Source organism: Chelonoidis abingdonii, chromosome 22 (assembly GCF_003597395.2).
Source record: "Chelonoidis abingdonii isolate Lonesome George chromosome 22, CheloAbing_2.0, whole genome shotgun sequence".
Taxonomy (NCBI): domain Eukaryota; kingdom Metazoa; phylum Chordata; order Testudines; family Testudinidae; genus Chelonoidis; species Chelonoidis abingdonii.
Genome location: NC_133790.1, coordinates 17715962 through 17730417, shown reverse-complemented (window position 1 = coordinate 17730417; position 14456 = coordinate 17715962).

Genomic DNA, 14456 nt, shown 5'->3' with positions numbered 1-14456 from the left:
GGTCTGGGTACGTCATGCCTGCCACATCTTTTTCCCGTGCGTAGGAGACTGTCTCCTGGTCCTGGTGGGCCACACCTTTGGGCTGAGCAACTTCACATGTCACCTTCCCAGCCAGGGTGCTGTGTGTTCAGCCCCTGCTTGCCCAGAGAGAGTGGCTCCCCAGAGTCAATTGCTCTGTAGCTGCTCCTGCGAGCTGGTAGTTCAATGGAAACAGATGACGTCATCTCTGAAGTGGTTTGTGTGAGTCGTTTGCTGTCTTGAAACCATTAATTATGTTCCATGGCGGGACAGAAACATGCTGAGATTCCCTGGGCTGACAGGGCACATTTGCTCCTGACTCTTATTGTCTTGCAATGGCAGAATAACCCCTGCCTGCCCCAGTCCTCTTCCCCTCCCAACTCTGAGATGCTTCCCATCTTCCTCGTCTCCCACAGCAATCCCTGCTGAGAGCCTGGGGTATCCCTGCTTCCCTCAGTGGTTGATGGCCTCCGATTCTCTGCCTGTTACTTCCCCCTGCCCCTGGCCTCAGCCCTTGGAGCAACCGAGCTTGCTGCTGGCTCCTGCGCTGGGGGGAGTCGAGAACAAGATTTAGGGGAGGCGGATGGTGCAGGCGGGGCGAGGAGCAGGAGGTCAGAACTTGCTCCACCCTCTGATTCCAAACTAGCTCTGTCTCCGAGAAGACCCCTCTCCTCCTTGGCCCATGCTGTGTCCTAGCGGCCGCTCCTCGCCTTGGCCACATCAGCGAGGGGATTAGCAGTTCCCTTACAGTAGTGGGGCACAAACTTTTCCAATAATGGAATCTATCTGCACCCCACCCCGTCGCCCCTCCATTACTACACAGTCATGGCTTCCTCAGCAGCAGAGCTTGGACTGAAGGCAGAGTTGGGGGCAGTACTAGGGATGGGCCAGGGAGGAGCTGGGGCTAGCAGCAGAACTGGGCTGGGGGTGTAGAGGGAATGGGGGCAGAACTGGGGTTTGGGGTGGAGCAGGCTTGGAGGCAGTCAGGATGGAGGGCTGAATGGGGTTGGGGGCAGAGCTGGTCTGGGCGTGGAGTAGGTCTGGAAACGTGGCATTCCCTCCCCATCCTCCGTGGGGGCTGGCCCATGCCTGTCTGTATGGCTTCCCTACCTGAAACATTCCTCTGTGTCACCTCTAGGGGGTGCCCCCCCACAGTTTGGGGAACCACTGACTTAGAGGTTAAACCATGACGATGTTATGGATTGATTAGTCTGGGGATTCCGTGGCTTGAATGGAGCCCCAAAATTATAATTCCTCCTCCTTTTAGTGAAGAGTTGAGTTGGGGGCTCAAGCTGATTGTTTGCTTGAGACCTGAGCCCCCAAACATCTGGGCTTTGTGCGCCTTCTTTCCCATTCTCTTCTCCCCGGCCTTCTTGTTCTTGTCCCAGCCCAGAGGCCTGCCCGTGCAGCCCTGAGAGAGAGACAACTCCATTCTCCTACCCTGGAGCGGACTGGTAGATGCTCCTGGCCATGGTTTCTAGCCAATGTCTTGGGCCCAATTCTCCACACAGGGAGCAACTACAGAATATGACGTTTATCTCCATTAGGCTTTTTCTACTAAAATTTCCTGCCATTCCTACTGCCGGCTCAGCTCCATTGGTGGAGGAACAGGGGGAGCCCTAGTGCAGATAGGGCACAGATGGCCCCCAGGCCCTTATCTATATTAGTCATCTCTGTTGTGCGCGGCCGTGGTGGGAAATGTTAGGGAGGAAAGCAGTGTGTGACAGCAAGGGAGTGTGAAGAAGGGGGGCAGGTAGTGGGGCTAGTGATGAAGAACGCTAGGTGTTCTTCGTGTGGCCTCTGAGCCAGAGAGGCTAGTAGACATCTGGGTCTTGGGACTGCTAGTCAGACTAGGTATACGCAGGGTACGTTCCCAGTAGCCGAAATGCTAAGGGAAGCGACGTACGTATGGAAGGCACCATAGCTGTGCTGGTTAGTGTCCATGTAAAGAAGGAATGTCCTGGGTGTGTGAGGCCCAAACCAGAGGGGGATCTTTGCAGCCATGATGTCAAGTGCAGGGCAGTTTGCCAGGAGGTGAGTAAATTCAGAAGGGAGCAAGGGTTGGTAAACTGGTGGTCGTTGGACGGGCTAAGAGCCTGTCCTGTCCAGCAGGCTGTGGGCTGGAAGATTGTGACCCACCAAATAAGAACACTTGGCTGCTGGCAATCAAGCTAGGAGGAGGGAGGTGGTAATCTGAGCTGACTTGACCTTGAGTGGCTTAATAGTGTTCTCGGTACAAATCAGTCTCAGGCTGACAAGGCGACTCCTTGCTCCATGCCGTGGAGGGCTCTGGCAGTTGAATTTGCTGTGTCTCCCACAGACTGGCCCGTGAAGTGTGCCCAGTCTGTTCCACAGCTGCCGATCACCTTAGGGCTATGCTCTGTGGTGGCGTTGGGCAGTACCGATTGTGTTACTCGGGGAGCTGGAGAGCCAATTAAAACCACAGGGTCGGTCGGTCGGTCTGTCCGTTAGCCTTGCTAAAAATTCCCATGGTCTTCATGACAGCTGAGTCCTGTCCCTTCTGTACCACAGGAGAGGCTGTGGGTTGGTGATCGCCTGATGCTATCGTTGCACAGGAATGCCCACTTCTTGGGAAATGTGCTGCCTGGCACAGTTGTATTAAGCTGTAGCAGTAACACAACAGCCTTTCCTAACAGAATTGTTATTGCAGCTAGGTGTCTGGGGTCGGACCAAATAAGAACGCTTGGCTGCTGGCAATCTGAATTGGCTGGCACTGATTTCCTTGGAGAGAGGTGTGGTCTGAGCACAGGACTTGGAGCCAGGAACTTCCATATTCTAACACACTCTGTGACCTTGAGCAAGTTATCCCCTTAGGTCCTACTCTGCCTCGGTTTCCCCATTTACAAAATGGCAACGAGACCCCTTAACTCCCTCATGAGGATGAATTGGTAGTTTCAGCAAATGGCTTTGACGATGAGGAGCAATAGGTAAGTGCTGAGTATCGTTGGTCCCACTCAGGCTTGGAAGGGTTTGATTTTTTTTTTTAATTAACCTTGTTAGATAATATTGTTTAACATTTAAAAAGCCAACAGCCCTGGCAGGGTGTTGAGAAGTAGAGTTTCCTGCAGCCGAGATGCAGAATGATCATTCTCGGTAATTGTATGTCTGAGACAGGAGGCACCAGCTAACCAGGACTGCAGCATCTCTGGTCGTCATGTTCAGTTCCCTGTTTCATTTTGATTATTACAGTGGAATCCTTCCTAGTCACAGTCAGTCAGTCTCCGCACACGCAGAGATACTGGGGTAGGTATGTCTGGGATATATACCAAGGGAAACAGGAAGCCTAATGTTCCGGATCTTGGCTGCTCTCCAGCCTGTGTGTGTCAGGTTGTGACTGCCTTGCCGCCATATGAAATCAGTGGGATAGAAATGTGCAGTGGTCTTTGGTCCTTAACGTGTGTAACTAGCTCAGCATTAGTGCTGTTTGCTGGCCTAGAGGGGAGGGTGCTGGGTATATGTCTCTCGTTCGGGTCTGCCACGCTATGTATTAGCCAGGCCAGATCAAAAGTCACATAGTGGCACTGCCGCGACCTAGCCATGTTTGTGTCTACAGGCTTCACCCCTGGGAGATGCTATTGCATCCTTGCAGCGTGAAGCTGCAGGGTTGTCACGTTGCAGTCCCGAGCTGTGATGCCTCACAAGGGCTGATGCGAAGTCGGCTCGTGCGAGATGTGGGTCGGACCCAGGAAAATCCAGCCAGCGCTGTGAATTTTGGAATGGGCAGCAGCTCCCGCACCAGCCCGTCAATAGCTGCAGTGTCTGAACCCTTCTAATTTGCGTGTTGCCAGCTGCACAGCTATGCAGTAGCTGTTGTTAGATCCAGCACCCAGGAGGGTGGCCAGCAACTCTGGCACTGAACACTGGGGAGGAAGCTGGCACCAGCATCCCCCTGACTTCACAAGACCTCTCAGTCCAGCTTTCCGCAGGGAGCCAGCGATGTTTTTATAGCAAGGAGGCAGAGAGGAGATACAACCATGACCCAGTGGGTCATGCGGAGCTGCTAAAAGTGTCTCCGCATGAAAGCTTCCAGTGGGGTAGGATCTGCAGCCCTGCTGGGGCTCTGGGAAGCAGGGCACCACCAGCCCTCCTGGCCAGGGCTGACTTGGTGTCTGTACTGGAGAGCCCAGTACATGAGAGGAGAGGCAGTGTGCTGGCAGCGTGGAAGCGCCTGTCTTTGAAAGACTCGGTCTCAGGAACACCTGGAGGCCTAAGCTTGTGCAGATGAATCAATGGGCGGGGGTGTGTGGAATGGGGGAGCAGTAATTCCCCAGCACGCTCTTTCTTCCACTGAGCCCCAGGGAGCCCCACTGGCCCTAGGGCAGAGTCGGAGGAGGCATGTCTGGAGTCTTCTGCTGTGTGCTTCCTTCCAGACCCTGCGGGTGTCCTTGCAGGGGTTAAGGCTGTTTGCATCAGCAACACACTCCCCTCCTGCGGGGCGAGTGGAGGCTCTGAGGGAGCTGCTGTGTGCTAGCATGAAGCCCCTGCATCCTGAGGCCTGGGATCAGAGCTCTCTGCGGATACCTGTGCTGTGCGGATTTCAAAGCTCCTGTCTCTAGACCCCCAAGCCCCTTCCCTCCTCTGAGAGGAGCATTAGGAGGAAACTGTACGGTGATCTTCAGAGTTTCCTGGCCCCTATGCCCCCTTCTCATATGTTTTCTATAGGAGAATGTGATGTGGCCCCACTCTGGTGGTGGGGAAACCTATCACACCATTGCTGATAACAGGTTCTGTTTTTGTAGGCCCTACATAAACAGACTCTTGCTTCAGCAGTTACCTAAGAAGTGTGTACCTCCCATAGCTGTGGTGCTGCTACACCCACACAGGTTTGGGCCTGGTGAGCTGTTAACCCCCTCGCTGCTGCTAAACCTGAATACAGTCCTGTTTCTGGCAGCACTGCTCAGAAGAGAGGGAGGGGAAATGGGCATGTGCCAGCCTGAAAAGGACAAATGCATCTGCTGCAGTAACCCCAAACTGCTGAAAGGCTCTGAAAATTCTCTCTGCTCAGCCGGCCTCCTCTGATCACCTTGAACCAAGAGCAGCATCCCGGAGTTGGAGAGAGATGAACGCTCCTGGTGACGGATGCCGTCAGATTTCCTGGGGCTACCGGCAGATTGCCAGGTCTAGAAACCAGCAGGAGGAAACATTACATGGAAAGGGAATCTAATTACCCTTCTGGTGAGGGTGGCATTGGCCCTCTTCTGGGGCCAGTCCTGGGAGGTTTCATGTGCTGGGCCACTTGGACTCCTGTCCCAGGCTGGTAGATTTGGGGTAAAGGGAAGTTGCAGGTCACCGTACAAGTCCAGGGATGTGCCCTGTTGGGAAAGTTAGCAAGAGTCTCACGCTTGGAGGATGAGAAGAACGGATGCCCCCTACCCCAAGGGTAGTTTACCTGGCTCAGAGGGGAGGCAGTGGGCTACTCACATGAGTAAGGGCTATTTATGTGGAAGGGGAGCTGCCATTGGGAGGGGAAAGACTAGCTATTGCTAAGGGGGATTGCCTTGTAAAACATCAGTTGTGAGAGGTACCCCTGTGGGAATGCCTCTGCTCTGTCACACCTGGGCTGCAGCAGCGTGCTGGGCTTGGCACAGACCCGCCCTGCCAGCTCCCTAGGGTGCTTTGGCTGCCGCCTTCAGTGCAGTGTCGTTTTTCTGAGCTAATGGTATTTAAATACTGTGGGGCAAGCCAAGAGAGGACTACTTTTCCTTTTTTGTGGAGATCAAATAACTCCCTAAGTTCTGCTAATTATAGCTCTGGGCACCAGACAGAGGCTTGGAAGGGTCCCAGCGCAGTCGGCAGCGATGCTTCCAGAGTTGTTTTCTGGAGTCTGGCGGCAGCGCAGCCTGGATGGAAAATGCCTCCTTGCAGAGACGGACGCATCCTAGCGGTGGGAAGAGTGGAAACAAACAGGGGGCTCCTGGGGTTAGGCTAGTGCTTGTCTCAATAGGCAGAAACGCTTTCCTCTGCCTGCTCTTTCTTGGGCCTGGGCCGCTTTCAGTGATCACGGGTTTGTGCGCCAGTTGCAAGCGTATCCTGTGGCTTGACTCCAGTGACTTCCACTGTGTCTTCACAGTGATGCCATCTCCAGCTTGGAACAAGCCCTCTTTAGTGCCCAGTCTTGGCATCTTCTACTCCTGTGAGCAGCCTTGCTCACTTCAGTGGGGTATTCCCTGAGTGGGGACTGCAGGATCGGGCCCTTTGCCTGTAACTTGGTTCCTGTCCCAGTGCTGCGGAGTGCCTTTGGGTTGTCCTGGGTCAGTAGTGTGCTGCCTTGATGCCAACTGCCGGTGCTGTTCTTATTTGGAGAAATCCCCTGGGTTTGGATGGAAAACTTGACATTTAGGAGGAGCCGGACCTGTTGCCTTTTTTAATAAAGCAAAATCCTCACGGTTTTCCCCCATCTCTTTCCAAACAGCCCTCGGCCCAATGTAGTTCAGTCAGTGGAAAGGTACGTCCCTAATTTTCTCCCGAGTTTCCCTATTTATAGCTCTCCAAAGTTGGCAGGTATGTGCTCTGCTGTGGCTTTGAGACTGGGGAGAGGAATCCTCCCTGTGGAGCAGATAGGAACATGCTCAGGGAAAGGCAAGTAGTGCGGGCAGAGGTCTGGCAGTGCTTACTGCAGTGATTGCTAACCGTTCCCACTCTGTCTCTTCTCCATGCATCAGTCTCTCTGCTCTCCAGAGGGTGGGGATCTGCACTATTCAGTCACATCTGGAACGTCTCTCTTCGCTGTGAGCCCAGCCGGCGCTCGAGCCTGTCACTCATGCAAGGAGTCTTATTGACCTCATTGGGAGCGCTAACATCAGTGCGGGCTCTGGGATCCGGCTCTTTAGCTGCGTCTGCAGGTTCTACTGCAGTCCAGCTAGAGAGAAACCAGTTTTTAGAGTGACTGGCTCTGAGGGATCAAGTGACTTGCCCACGGTCACTCAGCGAATCTCCAGAGTCCCAGTCCAGTGCCTTCTCCACAAGATCATCCTTTCTCTCTACTTATTGCCCTTTTTAACTTACTCTAGCACTGAGCTTTTCCTGCCGTCCGAGTCCTCTTTGTGGATTACAGGGTGGGTTGGGAACAGCTCTGAGCCGACCAGACTGTGCCGACCAGCTGGCAAGCTGTGAATGGAGACACTGGGTAGTATCTAACCTGCAGAGAGGTGCCCTATGATCAGCATGGAAATAGGAAATAGATTGAAGAGACTTTATTTAATTCAATGCGCCGTGAGCATGTGATTTGTGTTACTCTGTTGCTCTTCTGTGAATGACTTTGACATACTTTACCTGGTAAAATAAGGCAGCTCTTGCTCCCATGGAAGTCAGTGGAGCAGGATCAAACCCATGCCATCATCCTTCTCTTATTGTAAGTGCATATATCACTCTCTGCATCGGGAGGTCTCAAAGTGCTTTACAAAGGAGCTTGGTATCATTAGCCCTTTATTGCAGATGGGGAAGCAGAGAGGAGAATGGTCTTGTCCAGTGTCACCCAGCAGGCTCCTGGCTGAGCCAGGAATAGAACCCAGGTCTGCTGAGACCCAGCCCAGTGCTCTGTGCATTAGGCCTCATGGTCACTCCTGTACATGAAGAATAGCGTTTTACCTTTTCAAAGCACTTCACAGATAGTAATTATTGAGTGCTCCCAACACCCATGTATGCTGGGTAAGATAACATTAGCCCCCTTGTACAGATGGGGAAACTGAGGCAGATAAATTTGCCAATGGCCACACAGCACGCTAGTGTCAGAGATGCAATTAGGACTTTTGAGCTCCTGATTCTCCACCCCCATGCATGTTCCTTCAGACTGTCCTGAAGCAGAGACAAAAAGCCGTTGAATAATGACAGAAAGTGTCAGCAGTAATATTTAACGCAAAGCTGCTTCTGGGCACTTTTCTTTTTTCTCATGAAGAAGTGTCGGGTCACTATCCTATATATAAAATAAGGGCATGAAAAGGTGGATTTGACTCTGGTCTCTCATGAATGAGCATAAAGCAGGCCGTAATGGTTGGGCCAGGATTTTTCACACTAATTGAGCCAAGTTTGGAGAGACTCATCCTTGGTTAAGATTTTGAAGATGGTAGAAATTGTAGGGCCAAGTCCTGCAGTCCTTACTGAGCTAAAACTCCCATTGAGGTCCAAGGAATGAGCAGGGGAAGGTTTGGCCCGGTATCTGTGGATTGCTCTTTCCTTCTCAGTCACATGGAGAGTCATCAATGAAAAATGGCCTATAGCCCTTCACGGCTCCGAGGAATTAATCTCTGTGATCAAAGTAACAACTGGAGTTGCCCGTTCCATAGTCTAGTTTCTCCCTCTTGTGGAGGAATATAAAACTGCATTAGGGATGATGAGTAGGCTTGACAGAATTCCATTTTTTTTTAATAACGTTGATGGGTGATGATATTTTTTTCACTTATTTTTCACAGTTGCAGAATATTACGGGAGGGTGAGACAATAGTTATTTGATAGTAGACACTGAGATTCAAAACACAAATGGTCACCATTTATACAAAGTAAATATCCTTACGTATCCTTACATTAAACTCTGGTAAGTTTTCAAGCAGCGTTTTTCTTACTTTCCCTATCTGTACGTTTTGATGATTTTTTTTGGAAATAGATTTTTAATGGGTGTGTGTGTGTGCCGTGAAATTTACATTTACCAATAAAAATTCAATCCTCCCAAGCTAATCTGACAGTCAAAGCTTGGCTGTTACCGTGTTGCGTCGAGCGCTGGTTGGAAAAAGGCATGTTTGGCGTGAAAATGTTAATGAGAAACGTGTCTGTTTTTGTTTTGTGTCTTGCTGAAAAATGTCACAATCTGATCTGTTCTGACCAGCTCCGCTTCCATCCATTTCGGCGCACGTACAAACTGTGCCAGAGTCATGAATACACTAGCTGTGTGTTCTCCTCTGATTTGCTTGTGGGTAATGGCATACAGCCCAGCAAGTAAGCAAGAGCTGGTGGTGCTGGGAACTGTGAATTTACATCTTATTCAGATTCTTGGGTTGATTTCTCTCCTCTGGGGCCTAGCAGCTGCACAGTTCCTGACTAGGTTTGTATTATGATACTTCTCAGCCATCCCAATTGTGCTCAGGGCTGTCTCTCTAGTAAGAGAGAGTCTCTGCCCCAAGGAGATCGCAGGTATACGGCAGACAAGGGTGAGAAAGAGGCTATATTAGCATCCCGTTTCACAGAGAGAAAACGGAGGCATACAGGGGAGTCTATGGCAGAGTTCCTGAACCCAGCTTTCCTGAGCCTAGGGTGATGTTTGCACTGTAGGCAGAAGTGTGACTGCAGCATGGGTAGGCAGACCCCCAGCTAGCTTTGGAAGAGCTAGATCGAATAACAAGAGCTGTGGCAGGACGGGCTGCTGCTCCTGTTACATACGCAGAGTGCTGGGTGGGCTTGGGCTGCTGCCACTTCACTGCTGCTGCTGTTCAAGCTTGCTAGATTAGAGCTTCGTCGGGTATGCAGCTACACCTTTCATCGCAGTGTAGACATGCTCTCAGTCCAGGGCTTTAGCCACAGGACATCCCTCCTTTTTGCCTATTGCTCACCCAAGGGCACGTTTTTCAGCGCAACAGGCTGAGCGTTGGCCTTCTGCTTCCCACCATCTCCACTGAGGCTTGTACAGCATTGTCGCGACTTTGCAGTACTCAGGAGGCTTACAAGTGTGCAGAACTCGGCACAACCAAACAAAGCTAGAGCAGAGCTTCCACCAGCCCTGAGAGAGAGGAAGGGCGGGAGGGGGGCCTGGATGAAGGGATCCAGGAGGGAGAAAGGGTAAAAGAATCCAAGCATGTTGGTTACTAACTGGTTGCCTGACGGGAAGGTGCCAATGAACATCTGCAAGGATGGGGCTTCCTCAGTCTCTGTTGGCAACTTGTTCTATTGCCCAAATACTTCTGGTTAGAAACGTTTGATTCTGCTGAACTTCAAGCTTGATACTTCATTCTGCCCTTATTGATGCTGAATAACCAGACCTGCTCTTCCTGGTAATGTCCCTTTGTTTCTTTGTGGATAGTGATAATCTCCTCCTTTTGCTGTAGGCTGACCGGTCCAACTTCCCTTATGTTCACCTTCTGAACCTGTCATCCTTTGGGTTGTTCCTTTCTGGTCTCTCTCCGGTTTGTCTGCGCCCTTTTCAGAGCATGGTGCCCAAAATCAAGTGCAGTCAGTGCCCCGGCTGAGGTGTAACTTGTGCCAACCAGAGCAAAACAAACTCCCTGCTTGGCTTCCATGTGGTCCATGTGAGTTGTCTTGGCCAAGGATTTCATCATGATTATGGCCCGAGTAGCCCAGACAGCGTGCAGTATTTACCTTCTTTACTTGAGGGGTGAACAAGGCTGCCACTTTCTGAGCTGCTCTGTGCAACCAAGACTTTGCTGGTCCCCAGAAATGCACTGGGTGATGTGCAGCTTTCTGTGCTCTTAGGAAGCTGCGCTCTATGTGATGTGCCTCAAGCAAGCCGCACTGGGGATTGTAAGGAGGAGGGAACCAGCTGGTGCAACCAGTGGGATGGAGCTATCGTATTACTTGGCTCTCTTGTTCTTGAGGTGCCAGAATTTCTCCATCTTGTTGGCTGCATCTAATGCCGAGTCCTTCCTATCAACAGCACACTGAGGATCCTCCAGCAGCGCGGGAAGGACTCTTACTCTGCAGCATTAATTATATCCAAGTACATCCTGCACACAATGGTAAAGAAGCCATTCTGCTGAGCTGCAGGGTTCTTCCAATGTTCTGCTTTGTCCAGTGCCTTTCTGAACACTGGGCATGAGGCTTTCGACTGTTCCCCCTGCTTGAGAACATGGTTTGAGCCCACCTCTCCCATCTCACCACGTATGGAAGTGAAGCGTCCACCCACCTCAAAGCCTGTTGTGAGCCTGTCTCACTAGCTATTCCCTGAGCTTCTCTTGCCACTTGGCACTCTGGTCAAAGTGGGGTGAGAGTGCAGATACCAAGAGCTTTGGCTTCAGCTCCCTGGATGCTTGGATGGTGGTGTTAGCAGCAAAGTGCGTGGTCTGAGCTGCCCAGCCCTGCAACCAGCCGAACATCATGGGCTCTTTCAAACAACGCTCTTGGTGTTGCTTGCGCATTGCTGATGAAATGCCTGTGATCAGAGCCAAATGCCCATGTTTTACTGCCTTCAGAATGGCATCCAGGCAGTGACAGCACTGGCAGCCCATCTGTGTTTCCACTAGGCAGATAAGGGAGACTTGATCTCATTAGCTAAGGCTCAGGCGAGAAGCCTAATTCAAGGAGTTGGCACAGGATGACACTTGCCTTCAGAAGAGCTGCTCCTGCGGTGCTGAAGAAAGCCGTGCTGTTTGGTTCTCTCTCCATCTTGTGGCACTTGGTCACCAGTGAACTCGACTGACATCATGAGTTACTTTGGTTTGGCTGTGAGTAGAGACTTTGCTGGGAATATCAGGCTCATGTCCAAAGGGGCTTTTACAGGGATCCGTAAGTTGTTCTCAGTTGTACACCCTGGAGAGAGGACCCTCTGCCCTACACTGACCATGATGGAGAAGGTTGTCTATTGTCTCTGCTCTGTCCTTTGTTGTGCAGTGAGGGAGATGCACTGGGTTCTTCCTATGGCTACTGAAACCAGGCCTCGATTGTCCAGTCTTAGCCAAGGACAGAATCTGTCCCATCACGACTTGTGTGCTAATCTATGTAATTTTGTCTTCATTCGTTCTGCTGCAGTTTCCTTTCCCTATTTGTCCTTTTAACGCCTTGCTGTTCACTGGAGCACTCGTGTTCTGCTTGTCTGAGCTATGGTCTTCAGTTTTGCCAGCTAACCCAAGCCAAAGCTGTGCATTCCCTTTTCTCCAGGGTATAATTTTAGGTTGGGCGGCTGTGTGACGGTATAACCCATGTCTGTTTTTAATTTGTGGTCAGTACAACAAATCTGAGTCTCCTCTTTGTCCTATATGTGCTTGCAAAGTGCATAGAGGAAGAAATGCAGCTCTGTCCAGGGTGCCCTCACTAGACCTATGTGCCACTTACACCCTATTTAGGGGGTTTATGTAGTGCAAGGCCCTTGTAGTCTGACCTGCTGCCCAGAGGGGAATTTCACCCATCATTCTTTGTGTTTATCCCTTAAACAAATTCTTTCAATGGTAGTCCAGCGTTTGCTCTGCAGCCAGGAGAGGGCGGTGGTTGGGATCGCTGATGACGAGGAGCTGGGAGGACGATGGCTTGATATTATTCCTTTATTAATGGGTACACCCGTGGAAGAGAACCGGAGTTCAGGAAGATTAGACTGTGCTACGCGATGCTGCTGCTGCAAGTTTCTCTGACCTGGGCAAAGGGCTATATTACAAGAAGACTAACTGACACGTGAGTTGGAATCCGCTTGGTATTGGAGTTCATACCATGCAGTGTAATGTCACGTTCTGTTCCGAGAACATTTGGCAAGAGGCTGCGTGGCCCAGTGGGTAGAGTCCTGGGCTGGGACTGGAGTCCTGGCATCTAGGCCTAGCTTTACCGCTGGCCTGACTCTGGCCGAGTCCCTTTCCTTCCTGGTCTTCTCTCTCCCTCTGGGTTTGAACAGTGTCTGTCAAGCTCAGTTATATTCTGTACCATCATCCAGCTCAATCCCAGCGATAGTTAAATCGGAGCAAGAAATCAAGAAGTGGAGAGGCACAGGCAAGGACAGAGCAGGGAGGAGAGCTGAGAGAGAGACCAAGTCCAGGAGCTGTTGGAAGAAAAGAGGGCTCTGGATCCTGAAATGACGCTGTGTCTCTGCTGAGCTCCTGTCTAAAAGCTGCTGACCCCAGAGAACTGAGATAGAATGTGCTGTTCCTCCCCTTGTCAGGGTCGTTATGCATTTGACTTGCGATTTGTGGGGCAGGGTGAGCTTTACCATGGTGATGGAGTGAGGGGTTTAGAAGGGCACCAGCAGGGTAAGGTTGGGCTTTGATGGGCCTCTGTAAGTTTCCACCTGGAACCCTGGGAATTCCAGTCAGTGTGGCTGAACCCAGCTCAGCAACCATCTCGGCCTAATGGGGTGGGTCTGTGAACAGGCGTATTTGAAAAGCACAAAACGTGCCTCTCTTTACCCCATAATTTCTGGTTTGGTGGCTGTGCCAGATCAGGAGCCAGGACGACATCCCCTAAAATTGCAGAAAGAGGCTGGCTTTGTGACCGATAGCCACTCTCCCTAAAGCATTTTTCAATACTATATCTCAAACCCTGCAGCTTTAAGAGGCACGTTATAGCCAAAACCTGCCTCTCTGCATTTCCCTTTTCCTCTATTCTCCTTTGCATTCCAAGGTACGTCCTCTTAGCTGGGATTCCACTCTGAACCCCATTCCAGATAGTGCTGTGTGCAATTTAATGGCCTCTCATGATGCAGTAGCTCCTTGTTTTTAGCTGCACTCCTCCTTGGGGTTACTGGCAGCAAAGTGTCTTAGTTGCAACCCACCAGGGTTGCGTCCCAGCTAGGAAAAATGCTTCAATCACATTCATGATTCTGCTGCACCAATCTATGCCTGCTGCCACACCAGTTCTTACTAGGATGGGCACTCCTGGTTGGTGGCCTGTGGTCGGGGAGAGTGTCTTCAGACCATGGTCTGCCAAGCAGGGACAGGCGAGTGGTCCAAGAGGGGACGATTCGCTTACAAAGTGGTTGACAGAATGGAAGAGTTGGAGAAACCCCTGGGTTAGAGGGAAGACGCTGAGGCAACGGCTCCTCCTGTGTCTTGGGCCGTTGCCTCGGCGGCTCAGTGTACGGGTTTCTTGTGCAGAAAGTTGTGGGAACGTTCTTGCTTTTCACCCACAAACAAGCACCAGGCTCTAGCTGTGGAATCCTCCATTTGATGGTGGGTAGGGGGAGAAATCTTGCCTTTAGGAGAAAGCTGCAGCCTTCTGATTAACAAGGCGTCTGTAGCGGTGGTATCATGTGAGTGGATTACAATCGGTGGGCCTAATTCTGAGAGGGGCTGAGCCCCCACAGCACCACACAGCAGTTGTGGTGGCTTAACATATCTCAGGATCAGGCCTTGGATGGTGTTTGGCTGCCAGAGCTCAGCACTGGTAGGGAGCAAAATGCAGCGGCTGGAATTGGAACAAGCTGTTGGCAGGGAGGCTCAGGGGAGGGTTACTCACGTGTGATGACAGCTGCTGTACAGAGGGAGTTTTCCTGCTCTGGGAATGTTTCCCAGCTCTCCTCCCTTTGAACAACCATAATGTCTCTTTGTAACTCCCTTAACGACCATCCTCTGCCTCCCTCTATTGTCCATCCCTCTGTCTCTCTCTAGTGCAACAATAAAGATCCAATGAATTTAGTTTCTTCTCGGGCGGCGGGGGGTAGCATCGGCTGAAGCCCTGCTGTGCCCATGGGCCAGTTGCTTCCCTGCTCTGTACGTCAGTTGCTCAATCTGTGAAATGGGGATAAGGATGTTCACTTTTGTGCTTTGAGATCCAGGGGT